The sequence below is a fragment of the Gossypium raimondii genome, chromosome 8, assembly GCF_025698545.1.
Source record: "Gossypium raimondii isolate GPD5lz chromosome 8, ASM2569854v1, whole genome shotgun sequence".
In the NCBI taxonomy this organism is placed as follows: domain Eukaryota; kingdom Viridiplantae; phylum Streptophyta; class Magnoliopsida; order Malvales; family Malvaceae; genus Gossypium; species Gossypium raimondii.
Genome location: NC_068572.1, coordinates 6,632,064 through 6,651,953, shown reverse-complemented (window position 1 = coordinate 6,651,953; position 19,890 = coordinate 6,632,064). Strand labels below are relative to the sequence as shown.

General features: G+C 33.9%; 1 non-coding gene across 1 annotated transcript; it reads left to right on the top strand.

Moving 5' to 3' along the window:
- Positions 1 to 4,800: 4,800 nt before the first annotated feature.
- Positions 4,801 to 4,905, top strand: LOC128032243 (small nucleolar RNA R71). The gene has a single exon (XR_008188371.1). It is a non-coding gene; the product is annotated as a small nucleolar RNA R71 (small nucleolar RNA).
- The last annotated feature ends 14,985 nt before the right edge of the window (positions 4,906 to 19,890 follow it).

Genomic DNA, 19,890 nt, shown 5'->3' with positions numbered 1-19,890 from the left:
TAGTCAATTAAGTATTCAGCCATAAGTAAAAAGGAGCGTTAAAGACACACATATACACCAATCACATTTGATTAAATCCTACACCTTGTTTTGCTGACTGAAAGCACTAACAATTGATTGTAGCACTACTACTACTTGGATTTGCCTTCGTTCTTTCCCGAGCTAAAACTCGAACATGATAAACATACGATAGAGTGATTAAAAACAACCAAAGAATCCCTTATGGAATTCGACCAAAAAGGATTAAAAGAAGATAAACTTACTTTATCGGAGATTAGAAACAATGTGTAACACCCCTAACCCGTCACCATCGTCGGATTAGGGTTATGAACCATCACTGTACAAAATATAACCTTTAACTTCAAAACAGATAAATAATACAATTTAATATTAATTTCCAATAACTCAATACAATCATAGAAAACATACACCTTTGGGCCTGAAATCGAGCCTTTGGGGCCCTAAAAACAATTTGGAAACAATCGGGGATCAATTTGAATCAAAACAGAAAATTTTGGAAAAACATGAAAAATTGGGAAACAAGAGTCACACGGCTGTGTGGCCAGGCAGTATGACATATCCCAAACAGTGTGAACATTTGAACTAGCCAAAATAGGGTCGTATCGTAGGCCGTGTGCTAAACCGTGTGTGTATTCAATGTTGGGTCACTCGACCGTGTCACAGCCCGTGTACCAGACCGTGTAACAAACTGTTTAAAGACACACGGCCGTGTCATAGACCGTGTGAAACCTGCACCTAAAATTTTAATGACACACGGCCATGTAAGGTGACCGTTTGTGGATCACGGCCATGTGGCAGCCCGTGTCCCAGGCCGTGTGCTCTAAATTTATCCCCTAAAATAAGCCATTTCAATACCTATCCTTACACAAGAAGATACACATTTTACACATACATTCAATTGACCATAACACTCTCTAAACACACTCAAAACATACCAAATCAATCAACCTATAAATTTTAATCAATATGCCATTCAAAGGCACCTCAATTCTTAGCAACTCAACATCACATTATAACCTAAACATACATCATCACAACCATAACATTTCAACCACATATAAACATATCTCATGTCATATATTTACATTTCACTCAAAAGTGACCAAAAGACACATACTTACTAAGCATTACAAGTCCAAACAAACATATACTCAAAAGACATAATCATACCAAGTTGGCCAAATAACATATTCACAACATCTATTACATTTAAGCCACATACATGCCATTTATAACCATAACCAAGATAACCAAAAACTACCAAAGTGATTGTTAGATAGTGTGATAGGACTCCAACAAGATTCCAACCGATCAAGCTTCTGATGATCTACAAAACAGAGGAAAAATAACTACGTAAGCAACTAGTGCTTAGTAAGCTCGTATAAGATAAAATCAAACTTACTGAACCCTAAATGTTAAATAATTCAACCATGTTCATCAATTCATATAAGTATCTTACTTTCTTATTCATAACAATCCACATAGTTAGTAGATGACTTAAAATCATGACACCTATGAAACATGGTGTATAGCATAAAATAAATTACATTCATTCACCTCTCTTCACATGTTTGATTAGTGCCCTTTTCTATTCATTTGCACATATTAGCTTTCCATTTCATATAGTCATTAATATCAATAATTTCATTTACAAGCCTTTTCATTTTTCTTTATTTACCTGTTGGTCCATACAGAATAACATCAAATACTCAGGAATGCTTACACAAAGTGTGCCTTTTCATGTAACCGTAACCTTTCCAATAGTGCTCACACGAGTTGTGAAATGGGTATGCTCACTCGAGCTATAGGTCGGAATGTTGGCTACACGATGCTACTCACACGAGCTATGGAGAATCCACAACAAATGCAAGACCTCATTCATCGGTAGGACATCTAGGACCAACACCCGAAACCATAAAATCCTTAATGACATGTCATTTGTATCCTAAGAATTTTTAAGGTTCATTTACACTTTTATGTTAGCTTAGTCTGTTAAAGACTTCAACTTTTATGTTTCTTGTACTTCATTCTACTATTGAATGTTCATCTATACTTTTCTTTTCAGTTTTATAGATTAAAAATCCAAACTTTCATCTTTTTCTCAACCTTTATGTTAATGGTTGTCATTTCTTTTTCTTGCATGTTTGTTATATTAGTTTTTAGGATGTATAAATACTCTAAAGGGATTAGTTTAAGGAAAAGTGGGTAAGTTGATTTTTGGATGAGGGACTAAGTTGCAAATAAATTAGACTAAATTGAATAAACCTAGAAACTTAGGATTGACACCCGTAAAGGAACATTTAGGCAAGTGAGACCGAAAGGTAACCTTATTGAGCACCAATTCGTTATTCCTAAGATAGCCTGTAAAGCCATGAGATAAACCGGACTAATTTGTCTAATTTAGTAAAGTTGAGGTCGAGAGGTAAAATAGAAACATTTTAGGAGTTTAAAAAATTTAGATACCTAATTTGAATATTAATGGACCATATCGAAATCAATTAACCACCGTTTGTTATTCATTGGTTAATTTAGCAACTTTACATATTTTACAATTGAAGTACTTGTGTTAATTAGTTGATAAATTAGTATAATTACTCATGATTTCATGGCCTGTTGTACTATAATGTTTTGCAATAAGTTAGTTAGACTTTTTATTTTCCATGCTTATAGCTATAATTTGCTCAAACGCCGACTATTTTGAGTTTGATCCTCAGAATACTTCGTACCCCATTGTACAATTATATTACAACAGACCTGTCACACTTGCAAACACGGTATGATAGTATAGTTTCTGATCCTTTGTTGCTTTTAATGTTGATTTCTCTCTCGTCACTCGCAAGGGTGGCGAGGGAGGCGGTCACAACCCTAGTTAAATAAACTAGGGTTTGTCGTCCTAAGCATTAAACAAAGGGACTTTCGGGTCTCTCCCGTATCAGGTCTTATTACAAGCACTTCCTCGACTTTTAATTCACTAATTTATAATTCAATCCTCGATACTTAATTTTCTATTTCCTAAAATAAAAAATATTAAATTAATTTATTAATTTCCTCCTTAGATAATTTTGTCAACCCAATTCTAATTGCGTTAAAATCATGACGACTTTACCGTAAAAGAATCTATGAGAAAATATATTTAATATTTCTACATTCAATGGATTCACTATTACCAATAAATTTATTTCCATTTTTTAACTTGAATTATTTAATCACTTAATTAAATAATAATTCAAAAAACCATAAATTTATTTTCAAGGACTTCTCCAAATATTTCTCATTTCTCTAAATTTCACATTTCTATCCATTTTTGTTCATTTGATTCAACATGCAATTCATTTTTGGTTTCAACAAACTAGTGGAGTGACCAATTGGACATATGCACTTAGGGCCTAAATGATTTATAATTAAGTTTCAGCTTTTCATTGATTAATTATAAACTCATTTAGTCACGAAGTCATTCCACTATAGTATCGTGATTGAACTCTCCCTAATGGCATACCATTACGAAAGCAACTCGATCAGTGTTCGTCTAATAACCTTGTCATAAGTGTGTTACCATAATAGGATATCCTTAATGTCTTTGGGATAAATCCGTTCTCCTAATATGATCTTATTTTATCTCATGGTAACCATTACATCTTCCTTCATGAAAAGTCAATTACTATCAAATAATAATCAAGTCACTCATCAAAAGACGAGTGACCCATGACCACGCTCACATTCCATCTACCATGTATTTAATAGAATATCATTTATCCATATCTCGGAATATAAATTCTACTATTGTGAATGAGACTACATACTGTAAAATCTTTATTTATTTCCTTCAGTCTTGAAGAGAATGTGATTTTTGTACCTGCAGAAGCTTTAGTTACTTCCTTATCTGTCTCAGCTGCCGATGTGATTACCTCTTCTAACTCTGGCTCATTTTCTGCTTCTAGGGTTACCTCTTGTGGATCATCATTATTCTCCACTATTGTTTTCGGAGTAGTGGTTTCTGGGCTACTTAGTACTTTGCCCGATCGGAGTGCAATTTCTTTCACATGCTCCTTACCTTCTCTCCAAGGATTATCTTTCGTGTTGTTGGGAATACATGTGCCTATTTGTCTCTTTATGTCACCTATCATGCTCATCAATTGGCTTATTTGACCCTCGAGTTTAGTCAATGTTCTTGTTGAATTGGTGTATACAGACTGGACCTGTTTGACATTAGTTCTCATTGACTGCAGTTCTCCCTCAATTTTGTCCAGTCGTTGACCACATATAGTACGGTCATTTGGGTTGACCTTGTCTTGGGTTTTCTGCAAATAAAGAGGTTCATAGTTAGTGTTTTTAACTTGATTAAAATTATTATGTACTCTTTAAGTCCCCAATATCAGATTGGGGTGATCTCTCCAGTTGGGGTTATATGTATCCGAATAAGGGTTTCCACCCATGTTCCCAATGTAATTTACGTTCTCAGCCGGATTGTTGATATAGTGAAAGAGAAGTTTGTCTCCCCCATGCATAGATGGTGTAGAAGCTGATTTGATACGGTTGAGTCTATCTAGTAATTGTTGATACTTATTATCCTGTTGGATAGCTTTTACCATAGCGGGTTTCTAACCATATGTGAATCGTACAATTTGTCACTGGCAGGATTTTAGTGACATATTCTCGATGATCTGATACTCATCCTCGTATATTCTGTTCCTAAGGGCTCCTCCTCCTGCTCTGTCTAATCCAAATCGTGCATTTGCATCCAGCCCATTATAAAACACCTCCAGCCACATCCACTCAGGAAATTCGTGGTGCGAGCATTATTGAATCAATATTTTTAATCGTTGTCATGCCTCATAGAAACTTTCTCCCTCAATTTGTCTAAAACAACAATTTCTTTTCTTAGTTGTACTGCTTTGCTAATTGGGGAAAACTTTTGTAAGAGCTTTCCAGTGAGTTCATCCCATGTTATGATAGACCCTGGTGTCTGCCAGTCTAACCAAGAAAAATCATTATTTGCTAAGGAGAAGGGGAACAACCAAAGATGAATAGCATCATCAGTGACCTCGTTATATTTAAAAGTATCACAGAGTTGAATGAACCATTTTTTATGTTGATTAGGGTCCTCTATCATACTACCTCTAAATTACAGATTGTTCTAGATCATTTGAATAATAGTCGATTTTATCTCAAAATTATTAGTTGTAATTGTTAGTCTTGCCATACTTTCTTTAACCATGTCCAAACTTGGTAGGCATAATCCCTTAAAGTTCTTTCGTTTCGAGCCATATGAATGTTCATAAGAAGTTGTGGTGCTGATGGGTTTTCTAGGGTGTTATTATCAGTGTAATTAAACAGTGGATTTTCACGTGGTACGTTATCTGCAACTGGTGGTGATGGATCATGCATATGCTATTGCTGTCGGTGATTTCTTCGGATTATTCTTTCTAGATCTTGGTTCCTACAATAGGTGTCCAACTACTGCGAGTCATACACTAAACCCAAAAATAAAACATTAGTATCAATAAATGAAATAAAACAAAATCATATTTATAACTTAAAAATTTTCTAATTATTCTAATTAAGTGCAGAAATTAAAATTATCCTAGTGACATTGCCTCTCCAACAACGACGCCAACAGCTTGACCGCTTCTGGACGTACTAATGTTTAGAGTGTGAATACTACAAAAAGTATATATAATTACTATTTGGTATCCGCAAGTAAATAAGTCTAGTTGTAATATAGTTATACAACGGAGTAGGTGAGTACTCCGAGGATCGTACCCAAGGGAGGTGAGCACTAGATCAATTATAACCTAAGCACTAAAAGATCTAATTAGTGCTTTAGATTCAATTATAGTATGAAAAATATAAAATAAAGGATTGTTAGGGTTTTTATAATGATAAAAATAAAACAACTTAAAAAGATAAAATTTAAGAGATTAAAAAGGAATAGTAAATCAAATCTGATTATGTGTGATTAGCTCGCTTCGGTAATCTCTATCAACTATCACTTCGGGTTCCTCGTCCATCAGCTAGTCGCTACCCTAACAGGATCTTCTGATCTTCCACTAACGTAACAAGTTAGCAAGAACTACATATCTTCCAACCTCACAGTCCAAACTAATTTGGGGTTAAGGTGTTCACGAATGGGCAATACCAATTTTGGGTGAATTCCCACCTTAATGACATCCCGGGGTTGTCAAACCTAAGGTTTTTTTCACGTTCTCCCTTTCCTAAACAGTTGATCCCTTGAGTAACCTTGTAAAACAGTTAGCATATCATACCTCCACTCACTACTTCCCTATAGAAGGATTAGTTTCTCATGGCATTCATAAACAATATATAATCGATGTAAAGAGAAAGCATGCTAATTAAATTGAGAAGATAGAGTAAATGAAAGAGCCTGATTGTATTGATATTAAGCGTAAATTCATAGAGTTGCATAATTCCACAATTCAGCTCTCTTGAAATAAAACAACAAACAAATAAACTAAACTATAGAAACCTAAGAAAGAAAATAGGACTAAATATAAAGGAAGAAACTAGGTTAATTCAAAGGTGTCTTTTACATGTGCCAATAAAGCCTATTTATTGCCTTCAGGTGGTCGTTGTCTTTAACCCTAGGTTAGTTGACGTTCTCAAGCTTTAATTTTGATTATATAGACCAAAATACCCCAACTTCATGTCTAATTTTCTTCTTAGAGTCGATGTCGCGACACACCAGGAACTATGTTGCGACATCCATAGTCTGTGTCATGAGATCGAAGGCAGACTTGAGATTTCTTCAATTTGTTCCCTATGTTGTGACATCAATCCTCTTGTGTTACGACATAACGTCTAGTATCATCTTAAAATGTCTTATGATGGTATCCTACACACTCAAAAAGTACCTTAGCTCATTCTTAGGCCTCATTCGGCCCTTAGGCACATTTTATTGAATGTAAGTAAAACTAAAGAAACCTAACTAAAATGTAATGAAAAAGCTTGTGTTCAGGCTCCTTAAGTGTGAAAACTAGTTCAATCTGCTACACCGAATTACGATAGATCAAACTCTCCTACACTTAAGTCAATGCTTGTCCTCAAGCAACATAAATAAAGATGAGAAATGAACATGATGACCCTTGAGCAAATATGATACAAGTATTGACCTCGGAGCATATGACTTAGGCATTTCATGCTTACTAAAAACTTCAACGTGATGAATAGTTGACTTACCACCTTTGACTTCAAGCATTTAAATTCAATATCTTACAAAATATACAAGTATTAAAGGGTCTAACCTATAGAAATCCTTCAATAAATCATACAAGTACTTTAATTATCTGAGTAGGATACAAATAGTCGTTGATGTGCATATTTAGTATGATGTTCATTCATGTATAAGGGTAGTTAGGTCACATAGGACTTTTCGGCTTGTAAAGTTTTAAAGCTTAGGACATGTATGAAATTCAAAGATAGTAAGCATCAAAAGGGTTACAAACAAGAAAATAGTTTGGCACATCGTATTGATCTATACTCTTCCCCCTTAGTGACCCTTACCCGCTCACCGCCTTATTTTTCCTTATCTCACCTTCATTGTCTCTTTATATAGGAAATCATAGTATGACATAGTAACTACGATTAGCTTACAAGTTTTGGTGCACTAATGAATGAGTTTTTTCTATTGTTGTGACTTTTTCACTGATCTTTTTCAATTTTTCTCACTCGAATGGTTTTTGGCTTTTCAGGTACTTTTTCTACTAATTGAATTTTATTTTTGGATTTTTCTTCTTGTTTTGCACTTTCAGGCTAACCAACAATTTCCATACCACACTAGTCTTTCCTTTTTTCACAATATTTTTACAAACTCCATCATGATTATCTCCTTAACACTCAATAAGTATGACCAAACATTTATAATCATGTAGTGCAAGACCAAAGAACAAGGGCAAATACAAATTAATGTTTTCAGGCTCAGTGCTTGTAATGTGGTTCATCAAAAAGTGTCATGGGCTCAAAAATTGGTACTAAAGGTGAAATATAATTAGGATAGCTTTTTAGCTCTAGATGTGTTCCAAACAATGCCTTAGGTCATCCCTAAATATTTCAACATGCACAAATTTAATCAACCAAACAAATACAAATTCAACTATTTATCATTCGTACTAACATCCTTATTTCCTTGTATTTTCTGTATCACTTGGTATAGTTGATTGCTTAATACCTATTTATAGTGTAACATATAGAACTTAGTAGCCTAATAATCAAAAGTTTAAAATCACCTATCATCATGCCAAATTTATTCATAAACACAAGCAACCTATGTACATGCTCCTAACCAATCACTTGTGTTTCTACAAGTTCAAGCACACAAAAGATAAGAAAAATCACAGATAATGTAAAAATTTGAAGAAAATTTTCTGTGTTACCCCCCGTACACACTTTAGTTAACACATTGTCCTCAATGTGTAGCCCATAAATAGATAAAGAAGGAATTTTGTGTCTCCTTAGTGTTAGGTTCCTACATAGAAAATTTAACAAAGTGCAAAAAAAATCTATTTATTATTTCTACTCCTACAAAGTCTAAATTAAAATCAATAATTAATACAAGTATTTATAAAAATAAAATAGTTCAGTTGTCCTCCTTATCAATCTCCTCACTCTCATCATTCTCCTCGTCTTCTCCTTCTTCCTGGCTTTCATGGACATACGCCCGTGTCTCAGGCCGTGTAACATTCGAAATAGGGACCCACGGCCGTATCCGTGCCTGTGTAACTTTTTGACTTGGGTCACACGGCAAAGCCACACGCCCGTGTGCCAGGCCGTGTGCTAGGCCGTGTAACTTTTGAAATACAACCTTTAAAACCTACAGAGGACACACGGCCGTGTCGCATAGCCATGTGTCTCACACAGCCAAGGCACACGCCTATGTCACAGGCTATGTGGACCCAAAATGAACCTTAAACCACAAGTTTACCATTTTTGACTTACTTGAACCTTAAGATACTCAAATACCAACCAAAACACCTATTCAAAAAGACATTAGACAAGCCAAAAACATACCAAATCAACATATTAAGTGCCTAACCAATATACCCTCATTGGTACCACAAGTATATACAATTTTACATGAAAACAAATCTTCAAATACAAATTATCACTTACTCAAACCTAACACCTAATTCAATACCATCTCAAACGTACCATATCTAAGCTATATAATAATCAATTCAACACCTACAAATTTAGCCATTCTAAAATGCATCACATAGCCACTTTAACACATAATATAAAGACATTAAAAGTACCAAATAGGTATCAACAAAAACAACTTATACAACCAAGTTCATACTTAACTATCTACATTTCCAAAACATTAGTATCAACGATCAATCCTATTACATAATTTAGCCGTTCCGATCGTCTAACATTCCAAATATCTACAAAAATAAAGATTAACACAAGTAAGCTTAAAGAAGCTTAGAAAGTTCGATGTACTAAATCATTAAATCTTACCGGAGTAAATAAAACAATTCAAACAATAACATTTCAACCACAAAGGTTTCCTGTCATCCAAAATCTCAATCGATAAATCACAAATGTTCAATATTATTCTCAAACGAATAGCAAATTCATTAAACAAATTACCTTACCAAGATTTCAATTCGAAGAATGACTTACGGATGAGAGTACATCATCAGTCCAACCATAACACGCCAGATGCTCATACGAGTCAATCCCTCCAAAACACACCAAATGCTCACAAGAGCTAATCCAACCAAAACACACCATTTCTCATAAGAGCTTATCCAATCGAAACAAACCATTGCTCATAAGAGCTCATCCAACTGAAATACGCCAGTGCACATAAGAGTTAATTCAATCGAAACACACTAGACAAAGAGTATAACACGAGAGCTCGCAACAAATCCTGAACCTCGATTTACTCAAGAAATAAATATATACATATCTCCAAAGTCATATCCAATCCAATCCCCCACAACACACCATATCACGACTGTACTCTATCCCGCGTTCAATCTAATCCACACAACAAATTCAACAACATATCTCAAATAATCATTCATTATCAACAATTATATATATTGTATCATGTTATACTATTCAATAATTCATATAGATGTTACATTTTTAACCGGACGAACGTACCTGAACTTAATTGTAGTAGTTGTAGAAGTTGATAAACTAATTCGCTATTTTTTCTTTTCCACAAGTATCTACAAGATCTTGATCTAAAATGTAAAATTTCTAAATTATAAGCTTACATTTCACTTTCCAATTCATTTTACAATTAATTCCTTTCATTTTCAAAATTTACATAATTTCCCCAAATTCATCAAATTAACTATTTTTCCCAAATTCATCAAATTAACTATTTTTCCGAAGTCAAAATTCATCAAATTCACTATCAAACCCCAAATTCATCAAATTCACTATCAAACCCCAAATTTATCAAATTCACTATCAAACCCCAAATTCATCAAATTCACTATCAAACCCTAAAATTTTGACATTTTCACAATTTAATCTTAAAATCAAAATATAACAAAAATCACTTTACAAAATCATCAAACAACACAATCAAAGCTCCAAATACTTGGTATTCATAAAAAAATATTCAATATTCATCAATGGAAACTTCCAAAATTTTTAACAGAATTAAAAACGAAGGTACGGGTTAGTTGGACCTAGTTGCAACGATCTCAAAAACATAAAAATTACAAGAAACGGGCTTAAAAATCACTCACATGCAAAGAATTTGTGCTTGGTCAATTCTCCCAAGCTAAACATCTATGGAATTCGGTTATCACAAGCAAAATTAAAGAAGAAGATAACAATTTCATATTTGTTTTTTTTTATTTTAACCTAATTACCATTTTGCCATTAAAATCGCATTTTTTTATCATTTTCTTTTGTTTACCCATCCAACTAAGTTATTTAGGGCTAATTTACCACTTAAGTCCTTCCTCATTTAAATTTTAAGCTATTTAATCAACTAAATGCAATAATTACCAAGTTTTGCACCTTTTACAATTTAGTCCTTTTTCATTAATTAGCTATTTAAACGTTAAAATTTCTTGACCAAATTTTAATATGACTTTAATGACCCCATAAATATTCTAATGACCACTATTCCGTCACTACTAAAAATCGGGTTGTTACAACTCCCCCCTTAGGAAATTTTGTCCTCAAAATTGTTAACTTAAAATAGATTTTGACACTATAATCTCATTGATTCTTAGATTTCCTAGGTAGCATCGTTTGAACCATGACGATGTACAAGACTTTTACTAATAGGACTCATTTGTTCTACAGTTCTTTGACTTCCCGAGCTAAAATTCTCACTGGTTCCTCCGAATACGTCAAATCTGGTTGTAGCTCAATCTCTCTATGAGGAATCACATGCGAAGGATCAGATCTGTACTGTCTCAGCATCGATATGTGGAAAACATTATGGATTTTCTCTAGTTCAGAGGGCAAGTCTAATCTATAAACTACAGGGCCAATTCTTTCAACAACTTTATACGGTCCGGTAAATCTAAGATCAACTCTTTCCTTTCTGGCCGAAACGTAACACTTTCTTCCACGGAGGGACTTTTAGCAATACTCGATCACCAACAGTAAATTCTATATCTCGAATAACTCAAACTTTGTCTTCAGTTTCTCGGATCAAATCAATTCCCACCATTTGGGATTCACTCAATTCAGACCAATAATATTTTACACTTTCTTCCGTAGAGAGCTTCAAACTGTGCCATTTTTATACTAGATTGATAACTTTTATTATATGCGAATTTAGCTAACGGTAAGTACTTTTCCTAGCTACCTTCAAACTCGAGTATACAACATCTCAGCATATCTTCCAGAATTCGAATCACTCGTTCTGGTTGCCGCTCAGTCTGAGGATGAAATGCTGTGCCGAAATTAAGTTTAGTGCCTAAAGCCTCGTGAAGTTTGCTCCAAAATCTTGATGTAAATCTCGGATCACGATCTAAAATAATAGATGCCAGAAATCCTTGTAATCTCACAATCTGATATACATATAATTTCGCTAATCTCTCAAGCAAGAAATTAGTTCTGACTGGAATAAAATATGTCGATTTAGTCAATCTATCAACAATCACCCAGATCGAATCTTTCTTTTTCAGAGTTACAAGTAAACCAGATACGAAATTTATCATGACTCATTCCCACTTCCACACAGGAATCATAATAGGTTGTAGTAAACCCGATGGTATTTGATGCTTTGCTTTTACTTGCTGACAAATCAAACATTTAGCTACGAATTCACAGATTTTACATTTCATACTTGGCCACCAATACATCTGTTTCAGATCACAATACATTTTAGTGCTACCTGGATAAATAGAATATGTACTATTGTGAGCTTCAAACAGAATATCACGTTCCAAATCAAAATTATTTAGAACACAAATTCTATCGCGATAAAGCAATGTACCATTATCATCAACACTGTACTCAATACTCATATTATTCTGAACTAACTGTCATTTCAACATCAATTTTGAATATTCATTTTTCAATTCTCGAATTTGTTGTAAAAACAGGGGTTTGGCTTTTCAATTCTACTGATATAGAACCATCTTCATTTAAAGCTAAATGAGTGTTCAACACTTGAAGTGCAAACAATGACGAATTTTGACTAAGTGCATTCGTAACTACGTTCGCCTTTCCCGGATGATAATCAATAACCAGATCATAATCTTTCAATAATTCAAGCCAACGTCTCTGTCTTAAATTTAGTTCCTTTCGAGTCATCAAATCTTTTAAACTTTTGTGATCCGTAAACACATGACATTCCTTGCCGTATAAATAATGTCTCCAAATCTTCAAAGCAAATACAATCGCGGGCAGTTCGAGATTGTGAGTAGGATAATTCTTTTCATGCGGCTTTAACTGACGAGAAGAATAAATAATAATTTCCTTGCCTGCATCAGTACACAACCTAAACCATTGAGAGACACATCACTATAGACAACATATGCTACCCCAGACTCAAGCTTCGTCAACACTGGAGCTTCCGTTAACATATTTTTCAACTGATCAAAACTCTATTATTATTTATCAGACCAAACAAACTCGAAATGTTTTTGTAATAATCTAGTCATTGGTGAAGAAATAATCGAAAAGTTTTTAACAAAACGTCGGTAGTTTTCCAATTCATCACAGTAGGAACTTTACTCGGATTAACTCAAATCTCGTTAACTGATACTATGTGAACCAAATATCCAACCTCGCGAAGCCAGAATTCACATTTACTAAACTTCGCATACAATTGTTTTTCTCTTAAGGTCTGTAATACGGTTCTCAAATGTTGAGCATGCTTGGATTCTGTCTAGGAATAGATTAATAAATCATAAATAAACACAACAAAAAATCTATCCAAATGAGGTTAAAAAACCCGATTCATTAAATCCATAAACTCATAATGACCGTAACAAGTTCTGAAAGCAGTCTTTAACCTTCAATTGATAATACTAAGATCTGAGTTCTATCTTCGAGAACACTGTGGCACCTTTCAATTGATCAAATAAATCATCGATACGTGGCAAGGGATATTTATTTTTTATCATGACTTTGTTCAACTGTCTGTAGTCTATACACAATCTCAGTGAGTGGTTTTTCTTTTTCACAAACAACATAGGTGCACCCCAGAGAGATATGCTCGATTGAATAAACCATCTGTCTAACAACTCTTGCAACTGTACTTGCAACTCTTTTAATTCAGCTGGTGCCATGCGATACGGTGATATCAATATCGGTGCATTTTTAGGAATCAAATCAATCACAACCTCAACTTCACGATCAGGAGGCAAACCCGGCAACTCTTTAGGAAACACATCGGTAAACTTACTAACAACCAGTAACTAATCTAATTTCGATTCTGACTCTCTGGTATCAAGAATGTTTGCTAGAAATGCTTCATTACCTTTACGTATTAATCTTTGTGCAAAAATAGCTGAAATAATTCTAACAACATTATTCGAACTCTCAAATTCAACTGAACTAATCTCTCCGGTCTGACATTTCAATTCAATCCGTTCTTGTTTACAGTTTACTACAGCATCATGCAACGATAGCCAATCCATACCAAGAATAACATCAAGTTCCCAAAAAGGTAATAACATCAAATAAATAAGGAATTCACAGCCTCTAAATTTCAGTGGACATTGACGAAAAACTAAGTTAACTATCACACTCTGACCTAGTGGATTAGTAACTTGAATATCATATTCAGTAGATTCAACTGGTAATTTCTTTTCCGATACTAATGCAGTGCAAATAGAAGAATGAGTTGACCCAGGATCAATCAATGCATACACAGTAACATCAAAGAGACACAATATACCGGCAATCACATCAGAAGTAGTAGCTTCCTCTCTAGCTCAAATAGCATATATGCGAGCTGGTGCTCTAGCCTCTGACCGAACAACGGTGTCTTTTTCCCCTATATGAGTCGTCCTAGCAGCACTAATCTGACCCGGGCATCTACTTTTTTGAGCTGTAGATATTTGTTTTTCATTCTATTCTTTATTTTTTTAACTGTTTAGGGCAATTCCGGAGAAAGTGATCAGTCAACACACATCTATAACAGGCTCCCAACTTAGTTCTACACTCGCCAAGATGATATTTTTCACAATGTCTACAATTGGGCTTCGGAGCATTTTATACACTTCTCACACTATCAATTGGTTTAGTAGGAGCTTTGAAATCATGTTGAATCAATTTGTTTTTATTCAGATTCTCAGACACTAAGATAACTCGACTAAAATCTTCTTTAACCTTCTTTGTCAGTTGTAGAGGCCCAAATTTTTCTGGCCCAACAAAAAAACAAAAAAACAAATAAAAATAATAAAAAGGTCCACTAACTAAAATTCCATTTACAAAAAATCAAAGAACCTAAAGCCCGAAAGCCCAAAAACTTAAGCTCATCCGAAAACCCTAATTTTTAAACACCATCAGCGTCGTTGTCCTCTGCCACATCCACAGGCACGCCTCTAGCTGTCACCCGCAACCCTCCTTTCCACCACCACCTGTAAAAACTAGAGAACATAGGTAGAGAAACAAAAGAATGACAAAAACATAGATAAAGAAAAAAAATATGTTGCAATATTCGACTATAAATCTGAAGCCACCATGTAATTCAAAAAAGAAGAATGGAGAATACAAAAAAAAAACAACAAAGTTAAAAACGAGAAAAACGAAGGTAGTTCATTTTTTTATATTTTATTATTTTTGCTTTTTTCATTTTGAAAGACAAAAACACAAAAGTTTAAATATTTTTACTTACAACGTTTCATCTTCCACCACCGTGGAAGGCCAACTCCGGTCCAAAAGCCTCTGAACCCATTAGGGTTTCATCGAGGGCTCGTCGGGCAAGGAGAAACCGAAAGTTTCCAACCCTTTAGTCAAGTTTTGGCTTAATTTCAGGGGGTTTTCACCCCCAGATCGGCATTTAATGTGAAAAAGGGAGTCAATGGGGTATTTTTCGAACTTTCGGCCAACGGAGGCAGCGGTCACCAACGCCAATGACCGGTGGCCGTGGCAGAGTTGCGACGGTCCCATGGCTGGATGATGGGAAGAGCTTGAGAGAAAAAGGGTGAAAAGGAAATTTAAAAAAATGATTAAAAATGATTTTTTAATGTTTATTTATTTATATAGCCCTTGGAAACAACGTCGTTTTGGGCTTAGCTTTAAATGCCCAAAAATGACGTCATTTAAGGCCAACCCGATGACCCGACCCAGATTCCTCTAGGATCCGCGTGTTTTCAAAGGAGAGGGTTTAATTACTACTTTGACCCTTTCGTTTTTTCGCTATTTTGCAATTTCGTTCGACAGTTCATTATTTCACTTCTATTTTTTTGCCCTTTTATTTTATTCTTGTACAATTTAGTCCATTGACCCATTGAGGGAATGACACATGTAAATGTGGTCGGGATAATTTCCCTCTGAGTCTTTGTACTTTTCTATATCATTTTAATTTAATCCTTTATATTACGTTTCCTTATAATTTAGGCTTTTAATTTTGTTATATTTTCAAATTTAGTCCTTTATTTCCCTTTTCTTTATTTTTTTACAATTCACGCTTTAAATTTTGTTTAAATTTTAATTCAATCTTTTATTTATTAAAGTTAGCCCTTTATTTCCTTTTTTAATTTCTAGCATTTATAATTTGTGCTATTTATTTTTGCCTATGAATTTCCGATTGTTTTATTTTGGTCTTTTATTTTAATTATTGATACTATTAATATTATTAAGTAATTATCATTGCTAATTAATATTATTTTTGTTAAAATTTTCTCAAATATCAATATTTTATGTAATTATATTATTATCATACATTGTTATATTATTTCACTATTATTATCATATAATATTTTTTATTGTTATTATTATTTCTTATTATTGTAGGTCATTTTATTTCATTATTTATGCTGTTATTTTGTTAATACCATAATTTTGTCATCATCGTACATTGTAAATTATGCTAGATACACTCATCTATTTTTCAGCATAAACGAATAAAAAAATTAAAATCGAGGCAATTTTCGTTATTTTTAGGATCCGAGAAGTCGTGCTCCTAACTTATAGAGTATGGCCTCTTCCTAGAATCGAAATAACCAAACATCCTATTTAAAATTCAAGACACGTAGGACTTAGGTAATATTCAAATGACGAATACTCTTGTTTTCGAGAATTCGAGATATCGTGCCCTAACTTACGAGACATGATCCTTTTTTCTCATTTAACTCAAAATAAGAAGGTTCTTTCCATAAAATTTAATTTAGTTAGCAATATTTTAATCAAATCATGCAAGAAGGGGATCGTATTTTAAATTTTCTTTGAATTCTCGACACTAAGACATCAGGCAATCAACTAGGTACCAATTTTGTGCGTTATAAACGTGGTACAATTTATTAAAATGGCCAAGTTTTGAGGTGATCCAATCACACCTAATTAAAAATGATTGGTGGCAACTCCATTTTTAAAATAAAAACTCGATTTCAAAAACGCAGGTTTCAACAGCAATGATGCTGAAAACGACTTAGAAGAACCTCTCTTGTAAAACTCTCAAATCCGTCCATCCCGTTGTATCTTGCGGTTGTACACTTCTTCTATTTTCTGTGCACGACTAGATAAGACAACAAATTCTCGAAATTCATTACCTCCGATCATCATTCGAATTTCATCATTCAGGTCATCTTCAAACCAAATACACATCTCTTCTTCAGTAGGTACAATCTCCCAAGCATATTTACTGAGATAAACGAACTCTCTCTCATACCCAGCCACCGATTTATTTCCCTGCCATAACTCAAGAAATTCTTTATTTTTCTTATCCAAATATCATTTCCAGACATATTTCTTTTTAAATTCGGATTGATAGAAATCTCATGAAATTTTCCCTCGGAATCACAGCTCCTAACTTAGTCCACCAACTGTACGCTTCTTCTTTTAGTAATGAAAAGACACATCTAAGAAAATCATCAGGAGGGCAAGCCATTTCTTTGAAAACTCGCAAGATATTTTGAAGCCAATACTCAGCTTTAACCGGATCATCTTCTGATCTACCCTGAAATTCTTCAGCGCCATACTTTCTAAGTTTCTCAATTAGAATATGTCGACTAGGCTCAAGCATAGGAGGAGGTGGAGGTGCAACCGGAGTTATAATAGGAGCTATAACAGGGGGTGGAGGTCGTTGAGCCAGATTATTCATTTGCATAAACTCATTAAACCATTGGTTCATAAATCCAAATAACATGTGTTTAAGTTCATGCTTTTGTTCAATCCAAAATCTCAACCAATAAATCACATATGTTCAATCTTATACTCAAATGAATAGCAAATTCATCAAATTAATAAAACAAATTATCTTGCTGAGATTTCAATTTGAAGAACGACTTTCGGATGAAAGTACATCGTCAGTCCAACCATAACACGTTAGATGCTCACACTGCCGAATCCCTTCAAAACACACCAAATGCTCACAAGAGCTAATCCAACCGAAACACGCCAGTGCTCATAAGAGCTAATCCAACTGAAACACACCATTGCCTATAAGAGCTAATTCAACCGAAACACACCAGACAGAGAGTATAACACAAGAGCTCGAAACAAATGCTAAACCTCGATTTACTCAGGAAATAAATATACACATCTCTCCAAAGTCATCTCCACTCCAATCTCCCACAGCACACCATATCACGACTGTACTCTATCCTGCATTTAATCCAATCTTCACATTAAATTCAACAACATATCTCAAATAATCATTCATTATCAACAACAAAATATATATATAGTATCATGTATACTATTCAATAATCCATACAGATGTTACATTTTAAATCGTACAAACTTACCTAGACTTATTTGTAGTAGTTACAGAAGTTTATGGACTAATCCGTTATTTTTCCTTTTCCACGAGTATTTCCTGGATCTTGATCTAAAATGTAAAATTTCTCAATTATCAGCTTACATTTCACATTCCAATCCATTTAACAATTAATACCCTTTTATTTTCAAAATTTACATAATTACCCTAAACTTTTACAATTTTTGCAATTTAGTCCTTAACCCCAACTTCATCAAATTAACTATTTTTCCCAACTCAAAATTCTATCCAATTATACTAGGCCCTTAAATAGTTCCAAATTAAAATTAAATTCACTATCAAACCCTAAAATTTTAACATGTTTGCAATTTAATCCTAAAATCAAAATATAACAAAAATCACTTTACAAAATCATCAAAAAAACACAATCAAATATCCAAATACATGGTATTCATAAAAAAATTCAATATTCATCAATGGAAACTTCCAAAAATTTTAAAGAATAAAAAACGAAGGTACGGGCTAGCTAGACCTAGTTACAACAATCTCAAAAACATAAAATTACAAGAAACGGGCTTAAAAATCACTCACATGCAAAGAATTTATGCTTGGTCGATTCTCTCAAGCTAAACATCCATGGCATTCGGTTATCACAAGCAAAATTAAAGAAGAAGATGACAATTTCATATTTGTTTTATTTTTAATTTTAACCTCATTACCATTTTGCCATTAAATTCGCATTTTTTTATCATTTTCTTTTTTTTTACCGGTCCAACTAAGTTAGTTAGGGCTAATTTACCACTTAAGTCCTTCCTCTTTTAAATTTCAAGCTATTTAATCAACTAAATGCAATAATTATCAAGTTTTGCACCTTTTACAATTTATTTCTTTTTCATTAATTAGCTATCTAAACGTTAAAATTTCTTGACCAAATTTTAGTACGACTCTAATGACCCTAAAAATATTCTATAAATAATATTTATGAGTCAACATGATAGAAATTTATGGTCCCAAACCATTTTTTCATCACTACTAAAAATTGGGTTGTTACAGTAATCGAGGACCCGGATGTTGTTTTGCCTTGCAAATTCTTGAAATATTGGTCTCAACTCTTGCTGCCATTGCATCATCCAATCAAGCTTTGGGTGACTACTTTTACCGACGTCTCATTAAGCTCGTGTCAACCTTTGTGTTGGAGTCAGTGTAGCTGTCACTTCCTATTATCGCTTGTTCCCATCATTTATTTGTTTGGCTCACAATTCTGTGTACTATTGGAACAAGATGTCGCCAATAATACTTTTGGACGATTTTAATGACTGCTTAGTGGATGTCATAGGTACACCCACCTTTCTACATAATGGTGTCACTAAGTGGGGAAAGAAGACTCTCACCTTCTGGCTACCAATGCATCTTCTCATATTTTGATGAATCAATTTACCAATACATGTCTATTTTTTCTGCAAAATAGTATAGAGTAACACTGCTCTAAAAGTATTAACGTGAAACATTTAAAGTAGGCACGATTCTTGTGC